Source organism: Podarcis tiliguerta (assembly GCF_965153285.1).
Source record: "Podarcis tiliguerta genome assembly, chromosome: 9".
In the NCBI taxonomy this organism is placed as follows: domain Eukaryota; kingdom Metazoa; phylum Chordata; class Lepidosauria; order Squamata; family Lacertidae; genus Podarcis; species Podarcis tiliguerta.
The window spans coordinates 74,486,152-74,496,714 of record NC_139542.1 but is presented as its reverse complement, the minus strand read 5'-3'; positions in this window follow the sequence as shown (position 1 = coordinate 74,496,714).

Below are 10,563 nucleotides of genomic sequence, written 5' to 3'. Positions count from 1 at the left end.
AAAAGAATTTAACAGAAACTGAGAAAGAGAGGTTTCAGAATGAGACAGGCTTGATAGTAGTTAAGAAAGTGAAGTACCTGGGGATTAATATGACAGCTAAGAATGGGAACTTATTTAAAGACAATTATGATAAATGTTGGACGGAGGTGAAAAAAGATTTAGAAATTTGGTCTAATTTGAAGCTTTCACTGCTAGGTCGTATTGCTGTGATAAAAATGAATGTATTGCCTAGAATGTTGTTTTTGTTTCAGACATTGCAAATTATTGACAAAATGGATTGTTTCAAGAAGTGGCAGAAAGACATCTCCAGATTTGTCTGGCAGGGCAAAAAGCCAAGAATAAAATTTAAAATATTAACCGATGCAAAGGAAAGAGGAGGCTTTGCCCTGCCAGACCTAAAACTTTACTATGAATCAGCAGCTTTCTGCTGGTTGAAAGAATGGCTGCTCCTTGAAAACGCAGACATTTTAGATCTAGAAGGATTCAATAATGTTTTTGGTTGGCATGCATATCTATGGTATGAAAAGGTTAAAGTGCATAGAATGTTTAAAAACCATATTGTCAGGAAAGCATTGTTTAATGTTTGGATAAGGTATAAAGACCTACTAGAAAACAAAACCCCAAGGTAGTTGTCACCAATGGAAGTGAAAGCCCTAAAAAAGCTCAATATGGAGGCCAACTGGCCGAAATATTGGGAAATTTTGGAACAGGAAGGAGACAAATTAAAATTGCAGAGTTTTGAAAAACTAAAAAACAAAGTGCGAGATTGGCTTCATTATTATCAAATAATGGAGGCATACAAACTGGATAGAAAAATTGGCTTCTAGGTGGAAAAATCAAAATTGGAAACAGAACTATTAGAACCCAATACTAAGATTCTGTCAAGAATGTATAACTTGCTGTTGAAATGGAATACTCAGGATGAAACAGTAAAATCCGCTATGATTAAATGGGCACAAGATGTTGGACACAACATAATGATGGCTGACTGAGAACAGTTATGGACCACTGGTATGAAATTTACGGCATGTAATGCCCTAAGAGAGAATATTATGAAAATGATATATAGGTGGTACATGACACCAGTCAAGCTAGCAAAAATTTATCATTTGCCCGATAATAAATGCTGGAAATGTAAAGAAACGGAAGGTACATTCTTTCACCTTTGGTGGACGTGCCCAAGGATTAAGACCTTCTGGGAAATGATCTATAATGAAATGAAAAAGGTGTTTAAATACACCTTCCCGAAGAAACCAGAGGCCTTTCTCCTGGGCATGGTCGGCCAATTAGTGTTAAAGAAGGATAGAACTTTCTTTATGTATGCCACAACAGCAGCAAGCACACTCATCACGCAGTATTGGAAGACGCAAGAACTACCCACTCTGGAAGAATGGCAGATGAAGGTGATGGACTACATGGAATTGGCAAAAATGACTGGCAGAATCAGAGACCAGGGAGAGGAGACGGTGGAAGACGATTGGAAGAAATTTAAAGACTATTTACAGAAATATTATAAAATTAATGAATGTTAGAATGACATCGGATGAAGGTTAAAAGGTTATTAGTAATAATGCGGTGAAGGAGTATGGAAAATTTGAAAGTTAAAAGATGCAAAACTAAAGGTTTAATACATTAAGATATTAAGATAAAGATTAAGATAAGATAGAGGGAAGGGATTTGCTGATTAATCATTTGGATTGGAATACAGTGAAGGGAGGTATGGGGAAGTCTGGGAAATAAGCAAATGCAATAAATATTACGAAAATGGAATTGTTTTTATCTGTTTTTCTTTTTCTTTTTGTATTTTTGTATTTTTCTTTTCTTTTTCTTTCTATGTAAAAGTCTTAATAAAAATATTATATATATATAAAAAATAAACACAAGCTGCTAGAGAGTCATGTGGATCACCAAAGGGAGGGGGTTCGGAGGGGGGACCCTCATTCCCTCATGCTTTTCACAGAGGGTTCTTCTAGCATTCATCCTGATTTGTTTGCAGGGAGATTAGATAATGCATTCATTTTGATTGGTTTGCGGAAGGGTCAGATGACTTTACTTTCCCCTTCCCTTTCCTTATCTCAAAAAGGTCTGATTTTTGTGGGGGGGGGGAGACAAACTAGGTTTGTCATGCAAGACTTCCCCAATCAATGACAATTGTGTGACCTGAAATGCCCTTGTATGTGGCAGCATCGATGTAGCCAGGGGGGCTGGGGGGGGCAGCTGCTTCCCATCACGTAAATCAATAAAAATAGTTAACTAACAGAGGCTCTGCCCCCCACAACATAAATTCTGGCTAGGCCCATGTGTGGCAGACTGGAAGCAGCCAGGGACAGAGATGCAAGTCAGGCAGGGGAACCAAAGGGCAAAGATGGAATAAAAACCTGATAAAATCAGATGAATCTTTAACAGCCTGTCTTTCAGCTATGCTGAGAGAGGAGAGCCATCTGTATTTAAAAATGGATAATTCCTCACCAGCTTTAGGACATTAGGAAGCTTTGCTTGCTCAGCCCACTCCAGAGAACTGAGCCCACCACCAATTTTCAGCTCAGTGTTATTATGCACCTAAAAGCCAGAAGGATATTGATGTCTCCCTCTATTATACATGTGTCAGGGGGCTTCCCAGGCATTTTCATCTCATCTGCCCTATAATATGTTTTATGGTGTTATATTGTTTGTTACTATTGTTATTATTAAAGTATTCCATACTCCATACTGTTGTATGTTGGGGGGCGGGGTCAGTTGGGATGCTGCCCCAAGTCTCTTCTAATTCTTGGGGTTTTAGACCCATGAGAGTTAGAGTCTCATAAAGGATTCTATTGCTGAGCTTGTCAGACAAGTTTATTCATAAGACAGTGACCTGAGTTGGCCACTTAGGTGTCTTCCTCAGGACCCCAAGGAAGGAGCCATGCTGCAAGAGGTACAACTATGGGATGAGGCCCTCCAGGCTAAGGGGTGGGCTTTCCTCCAGCCCCTTCACCTAGCTGCAAGGCAGGAGAACAAAAGCCAGAGCTGTGTGTGAGAGAGAGCTGAAAAGCAGAATGGAAAGCTGGAGACACAGAGACCTGCTTGCTCTGTGCTAGATCCAAACTTGTGATGAATGAAGGAGGAAGATCTGTTGGGGCATTAATGCTGTGAGCACCTGCATCTTATGTTCAGGCTGTGCATAAGTAAAACTATCTATTCTAAAGGCACCACAGTCTCTGCTGAGCATCATTCCAAGAAAAGTGAACTCTGGGAAAGCCTAGAACCACTGATGTTTCTCACCACTTGGAGAGAGAGAGAGAGAGAGAGAGAGCGATCCAGCCCAGACTTGTAAGAAAAGACATCCCTCCAAAATGATGAAGACAAAGGCCTACAATCTTGGTGACTTTCAGTTGCATAGCAAATGAAGATATTAACATATTAAGTGTCAGAGGATGCTTGTCTTCCCAAGCTAGTTGCCACAATCTATTGTACCAGTGTCGCCAGAATAAACACTGTTGCCCCTTTCCAATTTTTAGTGATTTCAATATGTGCAGCCACAAGGCATTTGGTGCCCAAAGCTTTTATGTATCCAGTCATTCCAGCCTCCTCTTTAAATAGACAAGAGGGCCAGGGCTGGATCTGGAATGATAGGTTGTTTTATGAGCAGATCTGGATTCTTCTGCAGAAAAAGTGAAAGAACAAAAGTTTGTGTTTCCAGGAAACAACAGCTAGTGTGGATGCTACCCCAGAAAGAAATATGGTAATAGAATTGTAGTTGGAGGGGATTCCCAAGGGTCATCTAGTCCAACCCCTTGCAAAGCCAGGAAGGTTTTTAGGTGGAGGAGGAGGAGAGACACTAGATTTTAGGTTTAGTTTGATGAATCCAGCATGGCAGAATGCACCCAGAACAAAACACTCAAACAGGGAAGAGATAAATCAATAAAAAGCACAGCAGCAGGTGCTTAGGACTAGAAAAATCTGGGAAAGCAGCGGGTGACTTTCTCTAGGGTGCAACCGTTTCTGAGTGGCTCCATCCTTCTCAGTGCAGACAGTAAATGCAAACCTATCAGCCATTCCGATCATACTTCAGGGCAGGAGCTGGGAACACACATTAGGAAAATATCCCCCTCCCCAGGAGAATCTTGCTGCATGATAAAGCTAAAATATATAAGAATTTCTCAAATCATGATACACTGGGCGAGAGATTTTGGGTATATTATACAACTTACAGCATGCGCGAAGTTACGGAATTGGGATTTAAAATTCACAGCATGTTACACGTTGAAAGAAAACTATATGAAAATGATGTGATGTTGGTATTTAACTCCAAGCAAATTAGCAAAAATGTATAAAACAGGGTCAAATGTATGCTGGAAATGTAAGGAAAAAGAAGGAACCTTTTATCATATGTGGTGGAAATGTAAGGTAGTAAAAGAATTTTGGGAAATGATATATAATGAGTTGGAAAAAAAATGTTTAAAATAACCTTTTCTAACCCCCCCCCCCAAAGCCTTCCTTTTAGGAATTCTAGGTGCTGAAATCCCAAGGGAGCAGAAAAGACTATTTATGTATGCGACCACAGCTGTGCGGATGTTACTGGCCCAGAGATGGAAAGAAGATAAAGTCCCGACCAGAGAAGAATGGCAGATCAAGTTGATGGATTATGCTAAAATGGCTAAAATGACTGGAAGAATCAGAAATCAGGAAGAACAAAGTTTTAATAAGGAATGGGGAAAATTTATAACTTAAAAACCATTGTAAACAGTTAAAGTCGTTAGTAGGATTGGAATAGCACTTGTAGTTTAATGGTGAATTTTGGATACAATGGAGATGTAAAGGATTTGGATTATTATAAAAGATGCAGGAGGAAATTATTAACAATAGGACCCACAAAGGGGAAGAGGAAGTTCAAGAGATTCTCTGGAATCTTGTTTCTATGTTGTATGTTGGATATATGACTGTAAAATGTTAGCCTGAAAACCATATATATATATATATATATATATATATATATATATATATATGCATCCCCTGTGACCACATATCCATCCCTGGCAAGAAAAGAAAATTATTGGAAAAGTTCTCAGAAAATTGTGAGAAATTCTCCAGCTGGACCAGCAGGTGGCAGCCCGAAGTCTCTGGTCAGCTCAGCCCGGGGAAGATTCTCTAGGGAATCTGGGAAGCGCTCTTATTTGGAAATAATCAAGAGAGCAGGCCTTATGTAATTTGTTAATGCAGAAAGATGCATTGCACTGTTAAGGCCCTCCAAATTCCAATCGCTCACGTGCAAGAATGCTGGATCATGGAACAATCCATTTCTGTACTTACAGAAATGGATATTTAAAATGCTGAAAATGAACGTTGGAATCACACAAGGCTGTGAGGTAGAAGGAATCAATGCTGACTCAGCTTCGCTGCGTGGTCTTTCACCAGCCAGCTCTGCAGAGCCTTTAATACCACAATAGAAATGGAAAGGAGCTGGAGTTACTTAATTAGATTGCATTAATTAGATTCTAGTTTCTGGAAAAGCTAACCTGGAGTCAAAGCAATAAATGAAGTGTGTGTGTGTGTGTGTGTGTGTGTGTGTAGACGGATCAGAGGGACCTTCAACAAAATGTTGCAGCGTGGAATGGTCACAACCCTCCTCCAGGAAACTCCATTCCATTCCTTCTTCCTCCGTCAACATTCGGTGGCCGCTAAGCCTGTTCAGTGCACATTTGGCTACATTTGGCAGGTTTCCCCCTCCCACTTGAGGGTTTCCTCTCCTAAAGAGTTTTTGTAGTTCTGCAAATCATGAGATTTCCCAAGACTGCTGTTGCCGCTCTTCTTTGACTTTGCCTGAATGAAAGCAACAGAGCTGACCGCATGAAGATTAGAATGATTAGTATTTATGATGGAGAGATAGATAATCAATAACATGATAACCAAATGCTAAGACGCTTCTGAACCCATTGCAGAGAGCAGCAGCAATGAGAGCTGAAATGTAACAGAGAGCGCATTACTGCATTTGCAAAGCGGGCATAATCTTAGTCATTTGCCCAAGGGGGGCAGATGTGGGGAACATGGTCCTACAGGCCTTCACTCGGCACCCACAAAGCCACTCATTGCCTCCCAGCTCATAAGGTTGTGAGGGTGGCTACCTTCTGCCTCCTTGGAAACGGAAGTTGGAAGAGTGGCCTCTTTTCCACTTCCTCTTTCAGCTCCATGTGCTTTTCAAGGCTCAGGTTCATTCTGTTGGATCTAACATGTACTCAGATTCCTTGGGAAAGGGAAATGTGTATGCATGTATTCTCTCCTTTTCCAGGCCGGGGGCTGATCCAGGGAGGCAAAGAGAAGTCACCCAACATCTTCACTCAAATATCCTAATGTGCCCACAAGCCTAAGAAGGTTGGCAACCCATGCACTATATAATGGAGGTACCGTAGCAGTGGGCCAAAGGGAGGCCAACAGTAGGTGGTGCCAGAGCCAGTGACTGGTTGTGCTGGAGCCAAAGACAGGCAGAGCTGACCCTTCTAGGTTTGTCCCCATCCTCTTCCATGCTGAGTTTTATTGGGGCAACGCTAAGACTAAGGAGAAGGAGAGAAAGGGCTGCCCCCTGAATTGGTGGTAGGTAAGAAGGCAGGCAGGCGGGGGCTGGTGAAAGCCGACAAAACTTGTGGGGGGGGGGCAGGGAGCAGTGCCCCATTTGGCTTAATAGACAACCAGGTGTACAGAGGGCCAATCTGACAAATCTACCCAGGAGACAACTCACAATCCCCCAAAAGTAGTGAATCTTTCCCAGCACTTCTGGGACCCAAAGGTGGCAAGTTAAGAGTTGGCAGCCTTTGCTTGAAGTGCTGGTGCCTTCCCATTCTGCCCCCATCTCTGTGCCCCACTGCACTTTTTCAGCACAGCCCCAAATTGCAGATCAAATGTCCGCTTTGCTCCTGAATAAGTCATGTCTGAATCTCAAAACTGACATGATTTCTGCTTCCTTTCATCCATCGACTTCTGGCAAGCACTTATCCAGAGTGTCTTGCGGTGTTCTGTATTGTGATGGGCAGCCCCGAGTCCACCTTTTAAAATGCTCTATGTGCTAATGCAGAGGTGTGTTCAATGTGATTTGCTTCCAGGTCACTTCCCTACATCTTCCAAAGTGGCTTATCTGGGAGAGTCTAAAGTTAAGGCAATCACATTCTGTAGAACAGAGGATCCCTACTGGTGATCCACAGACTCCAGGGGGCCCACATAACCCCCCCCCGGGGGGTCTGTGGCACCCTTCACAGAACAAAAGCTACCACAGAGACATCACAGTCTTCAAAAGTAGGGAGTCCTTGGCTTGGCTTTCGAAAAACAGGGGGGCAGCATTACTTAGCTAATTGGGAATCACTGTCTAGAACATTCAATTGCAGCTTGTCAATAATAATAATAATAATAATAATAATAATAATAATAATAATAATAATTTATTACTTATACCCTGCCCATCTGTCTGGGCCTCTCCAGCCACTCTGGGCAGCTTCCATCAGGACATTAAAAACACAATAAAAGATCACTTACCAGCCTCCCTATTTGACTTGTGTTAATCTATATTATTTGTCCATTCAAATTCATTAACTCGGGTTTCCACATCAGAAGGAGAGGCTAGCACTCAATAGTTTATGGAATGTCAGGTGACTTTTTGTCTCTCTCTTTGCGAAGAGCAACTCCTTTCCTGCATCCCAACAAGGCAGAGGGGCTGCGAAGGACAATGTGGCCGGGTGGCTATGAACATTGAAATAACCTGCATAATAATTCCCTTCCTGTCACAACTTATTACAGCCCCACAAACAAGCAGCATTTGCCATTTCTAATGGAGGCCGATTATGTCTCCATTCTCAGATGCTGTAATGACTCAGGAATTAAACTCCATCATTATCCTAAACTATTTCTCTTTTCCTTTCCTTGTTTTGTTTTGTTTTTTCTTCTTTCAAGTTGCTGATTTGAAACTTTTCTTCTCCCTTTTTGCCTGCAGGGCACTTAGATAATGTCATCACAAATTACTGTTTCCCACACAGCGCAGATGATAAGACCAGAGGCATTGAAGGAGCATAAATGGGGAAAACAAGATCAGAAGATCAAGGAAGCCACTTTCCCTGACTTGTAAATAACAAATGTTCATAATAATGTCATGGGGAAGGCAAAGCAACTATAAATATTTAGGTCACTCAAGGATCTTTTACAAGTGCTGTTTAAACACATCTCAGAAGAAAATCATGTCTGCAACATCGGCAGTGAGAATGCTACTAGCCCAGAGATGGAAGGAAGGAGAGGTACCAACGAAAGAAGAATGGCAGATGAAACTGGTGGAGTAGGCAGAGATGGCGAAACTGATGGGGAACATCCAAAACCAGGAAGATTGAGTATTTTCTAAAGACTGGAGCAAATTTGTAATTTATTTAAAAGACCACAGTAAAAAGTTAAGATCTTTGGCAGGAATTGACACTTGACACTTGTAATGTGGAATTATTTATGCTAATTATAGTTATATAATAGATGGATAATGGTAAAAGATGCAGCAAATTTAAACTCAAACATGGAACCCATGGAGGGAGGAAAGGAAGTCCGAAGGTTCAAAAGAACCTTGTATTTTAATGTTTGAAATGGTAATGTTTTATATTATAAAATTATCAAAAACCCTATACAAAATGATAAAAAAAAGAAAATCATAATGGAAATCCTTACCTTTAAAGAAGAGAACATATAATCTATTCAATGTGCTTGCACTGGCAATAAAAACATCTGAGAGTTCTGCTATCAGCAGACATAGGTATGGATATTCCCTCCATTCATATGTCCAGGCACTGGCGGAGGAACAGGGGTGCGGGGGGAGCGCACCGCCCCCGCAGGCGGCATGCCACACCCCCAGGATGCGCGCCACGCCCCCACCTGCTCTCCCCCCCCCCGACGGAGCTTGAAGCTCCGCCCATGTGTCCAGGAAGAGAATTCCTTAAGAACATAAGAAGAGCCTGCTGGATCCGGCCCATGGCCCATCTAGTCCAGCATCCTGTTCTCACAGTGGCCAGCCAGATAAGATACCCGCAAGCAGGATCCGAGCACAAGAGTCCTCTCCCTTCCGGTGCTTTCCGGTGACTGGCACTCAGAAGCATTGCTGTTTCCAGCTCTGGTGGCAGATGATATACCTCATGGGTCCTAGCCATTGATACATAGCTGTCAACCGTCCCTTATTTGGCGGGAAACTCCCTTATCCCAGCGCTGTTTCCCGCTGCTGTCCCGGATTGACGATGTCCCTTAAATTTCCCGGGTTTCATGCTCTCCCAGCTTGGGAGGGAAGTAGCGGCTCGGGCTCCTCCTCTTCGAGAGAGCATGCACACGAACTGCCGCATCTCCATCTCTCCCTTTCCCCCCTCAGGGGCGCGTAGTGAGGAGACGGGTGGCAGCGGACGGGCCGGCAGCCCCCTCTTGCGAGACTTCCGCCGCGCTGCCAGGGGAATCCGGAGGTGGCAGCGGCAGCTGAGGAGGCGGTCTGAGGGAGGAGGAAGAGGAGGGGATGGGGAGGGACGCAGAAGGGCGGTGCTTCAGCGGACGCCGCAAACCCCTCATGCCGGGCACGCGGGTGGCGTGGGCAAGAGTCTCTGTCCCTCCCTCCTACTCTCCGATGGAACTCCTCGCACCAGGACGACGGCAGCCCCAACGTGCTGCTTAGCATACCTCCAGCCAGTGCAGCATCTTAATGTAGTGATTTCCCCCTCTGCATCCCTTTCATAACTCTATTTTCATAAATCATTTGTCCATCCATAGTTCAAATTTTTACTACAAGTTTTCTGTCAATCCTACCAATGTAGGTATGTAACTCTTTACAATAGCTTTTCAACTAAATTATAAACTTTCCCCATTCTTTATTAAACAGGTCCTCTTCCTGGTTTCTAATTCTGCCTGTAAGCTTTGTTGTTCATCAGTTTTGTCTGCCACTCTTCTTTGGTCGGAGTTGTAGACCCTTAGGATCATCTAGTCCAACCCCCTGAAAAACACAGTCAGTGGCAGCAAAAGCAGTATGGCCCCATCAGTGCCGGATTTATGTATAAGTGGAGCAAAATCCCTTATTTTGGCTGCTAATCCCTTATTTTCGAGGCTGCTGGTCCTTTATTTTCAAATCTGTAAGTTGACAGCTATGCATTGATAGCCTCCCCAGTCCTCTCCTAAAGCCATCCAGTGGCCGTCACAGCCTTCTGTGGGAGTGAGTTCCATTGTTCAAATATGTGTTACCATGGACTTCTTTTTATCTGTTCTTGAAGCTAATTCAATCCAATAATCACAGAGGGGTCTAGAACCCTACAGATTATATGTAATTAATGTATTTTTTACATGTTGTTTTCTTTGACATTTCCTAACCTAAACCTAAACCTATCCCTATCCGAATCCAAACCTCGACTTCTACCCTAACCTCTTCCCTAACCCTAACCCTAACCTTAAACTTAACCCTAACCCTAACCCCTAACTCTAACCTCAAACCTAACGCTAACCTAAACACAAACCCTAAGCCTAAGCCTAACCCTAACCCTAACCCTAACCCTAACCTCTACCTTAACCCTAAACTTAGTCTTAGCCTTAGCCTTAGCCTTA